Source organism: Ixodes scapularis, unplaced genomic scaffold (assembly GCF_016920785.2).
Source record: "Ixodes scapularis isolate PalLabHiFi unplaced genomic scaffold, ASM1692078v2 PGA_scaffold0__279_contigs__length_252992795, whole genome shotgun sequence".
Lineage (NCBI taxonomy): Eukaryota > Metazoa > Arthropoda > Arachnida > Ixodida > Ixodidae > Ixodes > Ixodes scapularis.
The window spans coordinates 15769726-15780607 of NW_024609835.1; positions in this window are offsets into that span (position 1 = coordinate 15769726).

Below are 10882 nucleotides of genomic sequence, written 5' to 3' on the forward strand. Positions count from 1 at the left end.
CAGCTGAGGCAATACAGGGACATTGGCACCCCGGAACTTCTCGGAGCTGTGGGGTGGAACTGCCTGTCTGTCCGTAGGCAGGTGGCTTCGCTCCGCCTCCTAGCCTGCACGCTGGGTGGCCCTCCTACGCCTCTCCTAGGGTATGTGAGGAAGAATCGCGCCGATAAACTACAACCCCTCCTTGGACGGACGGAGCGTCATAGAAGCACGCTCCTCCCGAGAACCATCGAGCTCTGGCGCTCCCTCCCGAATGACGTCACACAAGGGACATTTGAAAGCAAAGCGGACATAAGGGAACTGTGTAAATGTGCAACCATCCATCTGAAAGAACTGTGATCTGACACTCAATCCGACCCAAATCCCAGTGTACAAAGATTAATATATATATATATATATATATATATATACCTTTTTTTTGTATATATGTCTGTGTAGCGGGTACAGTGGGCCTCTATGGCATGGGCAATAGCCTTTTCACTGTCGCCCGGGTTTTTAGAAACCGAATAAAGCATTATTATTTTCGATACAGTGGGTCGTAATTGATGGCAAAATTTTTGTACCAATTCTGATACGTTTTCTTGGTAAAGCTTTGAATGGTACACGTTTTAACCGTTTTTTTTTATTGATTTGTTCCTTTTAATTTTAGGTTCCTAAGTTAGGAACATATTGAACAACATCGTCGCTGGCGAAGATGTCAGCGATTTTAGTGATCTGTCGGAAAGTGACGAAAATTAGTCCCCCCGCCGTGGCTGAGCCCTCCGAGACAAGTGATGATGAAGAAACCGTAGAAAATTCCTTCGGATCATCTGTAGCTTCGTCTTCTCGTCCATACAACAAATGGCGAAAGGAATTGCTCCAAAACAGTCATGCTGAATTTTCCAAATTATTCTTTGAGCCGGATGCCATAGATTCACCATTGTTCCTTTTCCGCCAGTTTCTAAGGACTGATGTGCTCACTATGCGAGTGGAGCAAACAAATGTGTACAGTACGCAGAAATACGGCAGCTCCGTGACACAACTCTGCAAGAGCTGGAGCAGTATATTAGAATATACCTGAAAATGGGGCTTACAAAATGCCGAACGTCATATGCTACTGCGAGAATGGGATAAGGTATTCTCCTATCCCTGACAAGAGGTCGAGAAATCGTTTCTTGAAGCTGATTCAATGCATGCATGTTGTAAACAACATGGAAACCACCAAAGAAGCGAAGGAGGACAAGTTGTGGAAGATTCGTCCTTGGATTTTATTATTCCAGCACAACCTCTAGAGCATTGAACCAGAAGAGTTCAATGCGGTGGATGTGATAATGGTGTTATTTACAGGAAGGAGCTCGCTAAAACAGTACATCCCAAACAAACCGATGCCGTGGGGTTTCACGCTTTGGGGACGGGCAGGCACAACCGGTGTCCTTTACCAGTTCGAGGTATACCAAGGCCACTCCAAAGAAAACTACATTTTTGGACTTGGGGTGATACTGTCCTGAGCATCTGCTCTGAAATACGTTCAAATGAAGACTTCAAGGTTGCAGCTGACATTTTTTTTAGCTCTTTGAACCTTGTTGAAGGGCTAACGAGAGGAATACAGTACGTTGGAACTCTGAGGCAAAATCAGCTGAGAGACTGCAAACTCCAGGATGAGAAGACTGAGAAAAGTTGGGCAAGGCTCACATGACTACAGAGTTGACAATGACAAAGGAATTGTGGTAGTTCGCTGGTTTGACAGGAAAGCTGTCACCCTAGTGTCAAACTTCGTCTCTGTTGAGTCAATTCAGCAAGTCAAACGGTATGACCGGAAGACCAAACTCCACATTGACATCACACGCCCGGCAATTGTTGGTATGTACAACAGCTTTGGGGGGGGGGGGGGGGAATCGACCAGCATAATTATCAGGTGTCGCTGTACAAATACACTATTCGATTGAGGCTCTGGTACACGTACCTCATATATCATGCTACCTTCATCTGTGTCGTGAATGCCTGGAATATTCACAGGCGCCAAAGCCATCAGCTGAAGGAGCGGCCACTCAAGCTGAGAACCTTCATTGCCAGTTTATCAGAAAGCCCAATCTCTACTGGAAATGCGCCAAGAGGATGGCCGGTCAGTCTGCCTTCGCCTCTGATGAAGAAGAGGAAGTTCACGCCAAGTCATCCCCAAGATGACGTTAGAAAAGACGGGGTTGGGCATCTTCCAACTATGGCGAGCAACCGACTTCGATGCAGGAACTGTGTGCCCAGCGTGAACACATTTAGCACGGTTGTGTGCGCAAAATGCATTGTAACTCCGAGTCTGAGCAAGCGACGCAACTGTTTCTTTGAATACCACAAGCCACGAGACTGCAGCTGGCAAGGACGTAGCAGAAAAGCCCAGTGTAGCATATTTGATATGTTCAATAATTTTTTACTGGTTTGAAATTTCATTGTTCTTTTTGTATGAATGTACTTACCTTAGCCATAAATAAAGGCACACAAGTTTCTACAATTTTAATTTGCCTAGAAATATGTTTGGGCTTAAATTTTTCAAGCACTTAAATTTGATTATAATGCAATTAAACGCAAATGTGCAAGCGAGCTGGACAAGAATGACGAATTTAATTGCATTTAATTGCATTATAATCATAACCTTAAAATTGCAAGCTTCACCCTTGTTGGTGTTAGACTGGTGGCGGCTGATAAAACCCGTTTGCTCTACTGATGTCTAACCCCTGGTTAGCTCAATTGGTAGAGCGCTCCACCTGTAATGGAGAGGTCCCGGGTTCGATACCCGGACCAGGCGGATCTTTTCGGTCGCGCACCAGTCACCTAGCTGTGTTTGGAGATTTGTGTTTGTCCTTTGTCCCTCTTGTTCCCCTTCTCCAGGGATTATTTTCGTCACTTAAATTTAGTGCTTGAAAATAGGTGACAATTGTAGCGGGCAAACGCTGGCGGCACACTTTCCCGTGTTGATCGTGTGACCGATGAGTCGCTCCACTCGCTCCACTTTAGAATCCCCTAAATTATACTCGTGTGAAAAAAAAAAGGATTGGGGTACCTGTAAAAGAAACAAAAACAACTAGCATAGCCAAGGTTTCTTCCTTTTTTTTTGTGCTGCTTTTGGGGAACATGTACACCGATATCAAATTATTTTAAATCTTTCAGTTTTCTGTTGACAACAAAAGGTTGGCACTTTTCAAGTATGGGGACACTTGATATAAACAGTGTATTAAGCTCAAATTATTAGGACATTACAACCAAAACTATACTGTGTGTATATATATATATATATATATATATATATATATATATATATATATATATATATATATATATATAAAGTGGCTATAATGAAGACAAAGTGCTCAGGTGGCAATTGTTTGTATTCTTTTATTTTCCAAACCTGATTATACAATTTTATATTGAAAATATTTTCCTCTAAAAAATAAATAAAACTCATAAAACAACCTTGTAGGTACTTTTGACACATTGTGGAAATGGAAATCTGAAAAGGAGTCCTTTTCCAGCACCGGACTATCAAACTATAATAGTTATAGTAATGATACTTTCAAAAGCCAGAAACAACCCTTTGAATATGAAACAAACCAGAAAACTTACATGGAAACAGGGAACGTTTAACCAAAAAACAATGTTATGTATGCATTACAAACATATTAAGTCATCAAAATATGCAACATCACAGTCACTTCACCATTTTAAAAAAGAATACCTGAAAATATGTATAACACAAAAAGGGATATGGTTTACACCAAGCAAGATACTGCGCCATAAAACCAAAGTTTCAACAATAAAAGAAAGTATGAGTGGGTACCCAAAAATAACCGGAATGAATTTCAGGAGGCCGGACATTCGTAGTACCAGCATCCACCTCTTGCAGCACCCTTCCCAAGTTAGTTTGCCGACCGGCGGCGTCTGCTAAGGATCTAGCGGCATGTTGTGAATTTCCCCAAGCGCTTCAAAATCATTCCTTGTTTTTTGCAATGTCTGACTTGAAGGACCTTCCACATCCATACAATGATTTCCTTTCAAGACTTTTCATACGGGTGAACAGAAAAAAGTCACACGGGGCGAGGTCCTGAGAATATGGGAGGTTGAGAAGCGGTGTCATGCCAGGACAGTGTCTGCTGAGGCATTGTTGTGATGGAACTATCATTCCCCCTTTCCCTCCTATCGGGGCATTTCTGCCTTACTAAGTTTCGCAAGTGTCGCAAAATTCTCCGGTAAAACACCTAGTTAACAGATTCACCAAGAGGAACAAACTCTGAGTGATCAATGCCCAAATATTTTTGTGTTCTTCAGTTGAGGAGGTTAAAGGTCGCCCAGAACGAGGTTGCTCATCGATCAAAAAATCACCAGTCTTAAAGCGAGAAAACCACTTGCAATTTCTTATTAGCATCTTCCTTGTAAGCTCTCTGAAGCATTACAAGAGTTTCTGGCACAGTTTTACCTAAAGCAATAATTCACAGCCCCATGTTGCTCTTTCATATCAGACATCGAAAAAAAAAAAAAGATTTTGAAGTGCTTGGAAAAAATATTTGCAGCAGACAATGCCAGTCGGCAAACTCGCTCGGAAGAGGTGCTGCAAAGCGCTGCTAGCGGCGGAAGCTGGTACTACAAACAGCCCGCCTTTCAGAAATTCATTCCGGTTACTTTTGCATCCAACCTGGAACGAATCACTGCACCAAAAGCTTTCGATATATGCCATGTTTAAAAAAAAAAGATGGCAACCAGTCAAAGAGGCTCAATAGACCTTATGAAAAATTGTTTGGTGATCTGACAACACTGAGAGCGTCGCCATTTTAATGTTGGCAAGCGTCGTCGGTACCAAAGCACGGTGGAGGCATCAGAGAGAGCCGTACGGGCAGTGTACGGTAGCGCAGCAGCTGTTTTCCGCCTTTTGACCATGAAATGTGGACAAACAATTTAAGCAAACAACCACAACTGTCTGATGAAGCTCTAGGAGGCCTGTGCACGCTGGCAACAACCTCGTCGAAGCAGCGGAGCAAGTCCTTCGCCTTTGCTGTACAAGCTTACACACTGCGGGTTGTCGCCAGCGTGTGCACAGGCCTCCGAAAGTTTCATCAGACAGTTGCGGTAGGTTGTTTAAACTGTTCGTCCCCGTTCCATGGCCAGAAGGCGGAAAACACAGCTGCCGCGCCATCACACACTGCCCTCCACCGTGCTCCAGTACCGACAACGCTTGCTAACATTAAAACAGTGACGCTCTCAGTGTTGTCAGACTACCAAGCAATTTCGCATAAAGTTAATTGAGATGAGGCAATTTTCTCTGTAACATCAAGCAACATCAGCCACAGTATGTGCCCAAATAATGGCAGACTTCGATAATTGGTGCTGCAGCTACCATACTCCATTCACCTCTAAGCTGAGACTGTGGTGGAAGCTACGTCCTCGTTAGATGTAGTCATACGCCTCTCTTTTGCCACATCATCACGCTCCCGGCCATACCCACGCGCAAAGAGTTGGGTCAGGTGATAAAAGCAGTGATGTGATTGGTCATAGCCATTTTGGAGCAGCTGTTTGAGCAGCCAAAAGTTCATTTTGGAGAAGCAAAAAGAGCTCTTGGAGCACAACCGCACACTTCATTTTCATTTATATCACTGCAAATGTGAGGAGAGATGGCAAATATTAGGAGAACAAACACCAGCTGTTTAGTTGCTTGTGGAAGCACCAGACACGGCAACAAGACAACGACTGATGAAGAACAGCGCAAACGGCTGTGGACGATGATTTTAGGTACGAAATCCCACTAAAAAAATGTTAAAATACAATCATTTTGAGCACCTAGATTTATGTGTCCTTCAAGTTCTAAGGGTGGTTGCAACAAAACTGCAACTCTTAATTCAGAAAAAAAGAACCCATAAAAAATAAACCTACAAGAGTCCATATATACCTTCTTGCACCCCGTCTCGCTCTGGAGGAGTACCTTTCCCCTTAATATGCAGGTGTGCTGCGGCGAAGCAAGACACGCAACATAGCGACGCCTAATTTGCAATTGTTGCTTCACTGCATTACACCACGCGGTGAGAAGCGCACTCAACAAAGCTAACTAACCCACCAGAACAGACCACGAACACGAGACTTGTTGTGAAACTTCTAAGCACTGTCAGTGCTTGGTGCGAAATCAATCGAATAGTATGTTATTTGAGACGATTATCGAAAGTCCTGAAAACCCGCACGAGCCTACGCTAACGATTCGCCCCGGCAGCGAGGCCTGCAGCTGTTATATTTTCAGTATTACTTAATTGAACTTAAGTTCTGGTGCAATGTTGATGCAAATTCCTCACATTTTGATCAAATGTAGCAAGTGTAGCAGAATAAGCACTTAGGCACAGTTTGGCACAATTGGCGCAGCAATCACATCACTTGGTGATAAGAGGGAGGCGGCTGATTGGTCCGGCAGGGTGAACATAGTATAGCTGGTGCAACCTTTTGAAAAGGGTCTATTTAAGGGTAGCTGACAAGCTGTTGTTGGCTGCAATACAAATAGCAGAAGCGCATACTGCAATGTTCACTCGTCTCCTATGATTTTGATATAGCCTTTGTTTTTCTCATGGGCAACACTGGATGCCACCGCTGCCGGCATGTCGTGGTCGAGACAGGTTAACGACGACAACTGATTCATTGCATACAATACGTGGTCCTGTGGGTTGTCGGGCTGGTGGCATCTATTACATGGTGGGCCTTATCTGCTAACCCTCTTTCGCATCGTTTTGCTGGTGCTTGCCACATGAGGTGCTGTGCTCGGCGGTGGGCACTGGTGTTTCCCACTACAGTTCTAAATCACTATAAAAAAACAAAACAAAAAAACAGGGTGACAAACCTGTAACAATGTAGCAAACAGATTTGTTTTAGGCTGGCTTCACACGAAAAATCTTTTTCAACATTTTGACATTGCAAGGCGAACAGAATTCTGGAAGTTTCACAATCTAAACCAACAAGCACGCCCCCCAAAGGATTGAGGATCCATTCCACCGCCTGGCCATGGTCTGACGAGCAGCTGAAATCTCGTTACATCTTGAAGTAGCAATAGCTGCAATTCCAGTCTCCTGAGTTCACGAGCAGCAACCGCTGAAATAGCAACATGCTATTTCTGGTATGATCACTATCCAAAAATACAATTAGTTCATGCTGCATAGACCCAAACTTTCGGAGTGATCACTTGCAACTATGCCTATGTCTTTTGCTGATGCACCTAGAACCATAAATTACAAAACTAGAAAAAATTAAAGCAATCAAATTTTGTTGTCAATTAACCTTCTGATCCTGCGGTGATAATGAAATTAAACTACAAGCATATACAGGTTCATTAAAAAAAATATGTTTAATATCTATCTTGAGTGAATTGTTATATTTTTATTGTGAATGTCCCATTCTTGCAAGCACATCTAATGCAGTCGTTGAAATGTGACAGAGACATCTTGGGACATTTGGGATACGAGTCACCTTATCACGGCCATTGCTAGCCTGGCTGTAAGCATGCCAGTTGACAGTGTCACCAAATGCTTCACCAGGAAAAATACATTTGTCTCCATTCATTTACGCCGGCGCACCCACACTGCCAAATGTTGCTCTCCTAACGGTGTAGACACCACGCATCTGAGAGTATGCATGAGGATCACACCGTCCACACTGTACAGCAGTCATGCCGCACCAAGGGAGAGGGCTGCCATGGGCACGCCGAGATACCGGGTTTGCCGAGACAGCAGAGGCAGCTGTCTCGACTAGTGCTCCAGGTGTCCACAACCATAGACGGGAACAGTCGTCTATTGTTGCCATCAACTGTCCCAATAGGCAGATCTCACTAAGCAATCCACGCATGCGTGATGCCGCTATAACTTTAGTTCACAGGAGGCAGTGCACGAGACAGCTCGTGTCGTCTCGTCACGTGCAAAGCTCCAGCAGATTCTCCCACATGCAGATTAAGTTTCTTTGATGCATTGTGGCAGCGGCGGCTTAATGAAACTGGCTGGTGAGATTGGTCTATTCAAAGGCAAAAACCCTGAGGCTGCTGCACATCCAGTCGTTCCAACCATGCAAAGCCTCTTTGTGTCCAGGCCATTGGGTTCTCATGGGGTGAGATATTTTCATAGTAAAGTATCTGGTGTCGTCATGTCACACCCTGGTGGTTTTCAACACCCATGGGCTATATAATTCCTCTTCACTTTCAAAGAATTCTGTTACATCAGAAAGATGAGAGGTTGAAAACAGGGATGGAGAAGAACGTCAGAGGAAAGGAGTGGTGAAGCAAAGCGACTGACCGAATCGTCCTAGGCGAGCCAACGCAGGACACCTGTTTGTGCTGGGCGTGGGCTGGGGTGGTGTGTTGCCTAACCTGGGTGGCCTTTGAAGGAAACCTAGCCCGGGCTTGGCTCAACTGCCAAGACCCCAGTTTCATCAGACACGGGGACACCTAGCACAGCCAGGCTTGCAGGGGGTCTGAACCCATGCTGGGCTCGGGGCTCATGGTGATTGGTGACACCACTCACCGAACACCCACAAGCGCACAAGTCTCCTGTGGCAACGCAACCCTGTAAAAAGGCATTCAGTACATGAAGTAGATACTGATCAAGCCAAGCGAGAGATACACTTCAGCTGAAAAAAAAAATTAAGGCTCAGCTCAGACATATGATAGATGCCCAAGTGCAGTTGTCTGTCAAAACCAATGTATTTTACATGCTTTAAGTGAACTAATAGTTATCATAGATAAACTCAAAGCTACAAAGCAAAATGTACCCAAAATACTGAAAGCTGAGCTAAAGTATGCACAGCTTTCTTAACCAAAAAACCTAAGAATGCTTTCATTTCACTTGTCTTTCTAATTAAGTGACATCTCTTTTTCAGCTACAAATGGAATGTGCTCATGTGAAACCTATAACTCCATGCTAAATCTGGGTCATTCCTCCTCTGCAGTGTGCTGGCTTGCTCAAAATAAAATCAGGTGGCCTTATCTTGGTCTCAACAAAAAAAAAATTGTCGAGGCTAGTGCTGCCTTAGCAAAGCTTTTTCTTGAAGCTTCCTTAGATAGACCGACTGAGTTACTTTCGAACAAACCAGCCAATAAATATATTATGGACAGACAGAATCAAGATTACACATTCCACTGAAACGAGTAGCCAAGTGAAATCACCAATAGACCATTTGCAGTCTCTCCCAAGCGCCCCGGCGCGCGCGCGAGGAATCTTGGGATCGGTGTTCTGTCGGCCCCCGTCGTCTGGCTGCTCTCCGTTGGAATCGCATCACCTCGCCCTAGACATACTTTTCATCTTCGTTGTTTATACTTAATAATCCTCTTTTTTATCTACTCCAGTGTATTTTTCTTGTTCATAAGTGTATCTATTTCGTTCAGCGCTTTGTATTTCTTCTGTATATTACGTGTTTTTGTGCATATTCCATCGTTTTCGACGCGGCCGTCGACGGACACCACGCCGCTTCGTTCGCCGCTCCCGGGGTGAGTACTGACTGTTGCCGTTACGCTCTATCCCGCTCCTAGGCCGTTCATTTAACTCGTGTGCGGTCGCGAGAGAGCAGTTTCGAACATCACTACAAATGTCACCGCTGTAAGCAGAGAAATAAAGTAGTCATCACGAAGCGAAGGCCGACATGCCTTCGCTTCGTGATGCGCTCGCCCTGTGAAATGTGAGCGTGGGATATCGAGTACTGCTTGCGTGCTCAACATTCGGGACGGTGCTTTGTCGTTGCGATCTTTTTGCCCTTCGGACGCTTGCGAAGCTGTACCAGCGGTCGGCGTGCCTCGGCAGCGCTCGTCAACAACCGTCCGCGCAGCATCACATCCTTCGCGTTCGGTTCTTCGTCGCGGCGGGAGAAGGGGTTCTGACTGCGTTTTATGCATAGTATGGGGGAGATTCCATTGTTTATCGAAATTACAGTTCAGCTAGCGCGCTCACTGTGGTGAGGCAAGATTGCCCCTGCGAACCGCGCTAACACAGCGTCCCGCGAGTGCATATCTTTATTGATCATCCCGTTTTCACGCAAGCGCGTGCATATGAAATGCTAGACACTTTTTAGTGGCTCTGCGAACTGCTTCTTTTGGACGAACACTGACGCATTGAAAGCTGGAGTGTCTTTGCCACTCCTGTACAACACTTCACGGTCGTGCCAGCAGCTTTATGCTGCTGGCACGAAACGGATTATGGTCAAAACGCGTTCTTCGTATTCAGAGCTGCACTATATCATGGACACTGACAGGGCAGCAGCAACAAGCAGCTCAGTGACACTGGAGATGCTTGTCCCCAATGCCAGTGCGTGGCTTGCTTTCAGAATGCTCCTTCGACTGTGTAATGTTCGAAAGTGCACAAGAAGTTGTAGATTACAAAAGCTGGCATGTTTGCCTAATAGCAAACGCTCTTTTTTTAGCACAAAGTTTACAGCAGGCTTTTTTTGAGGGGTTGTTACCCTAGATGAACTCTTACTTCGCAAGTTTAGGTTAATTCTGTCAAAACAACACCAAACCCATTAAAAAACTGTGTTGGTCAAATTTCCGTCCTCCTTTTAAAACGCTGACTGAGCTGCCTTTTTTTCAGGGAAGGCTATGGCGACACGGGATGTACCAGAGCCGCAAGAGCTACCACTTCCAGCAGGACCTTGGACCAAGCAGCTGAAGGACTTTCCTTCCGCATTCTCGGAAAGCCACATCCAAGGGCATGGCCAAGCAGCTGGAGCACAGAAGCACACAAGTTCTGGCTACAAAATGTTCAAGGCCCACAAAGTGCAGAACATCTTCCTCCACACCACAAGTGCATCAGAGACAATTGTCAAGGCTAACGTGGAGGCTTCCATGACCCTTACGAAGCGATACGCAGTGCATGCTGTGCTCTGCCAAGATGGGCAGGTCAGCAAGGCTTCCTGTTCC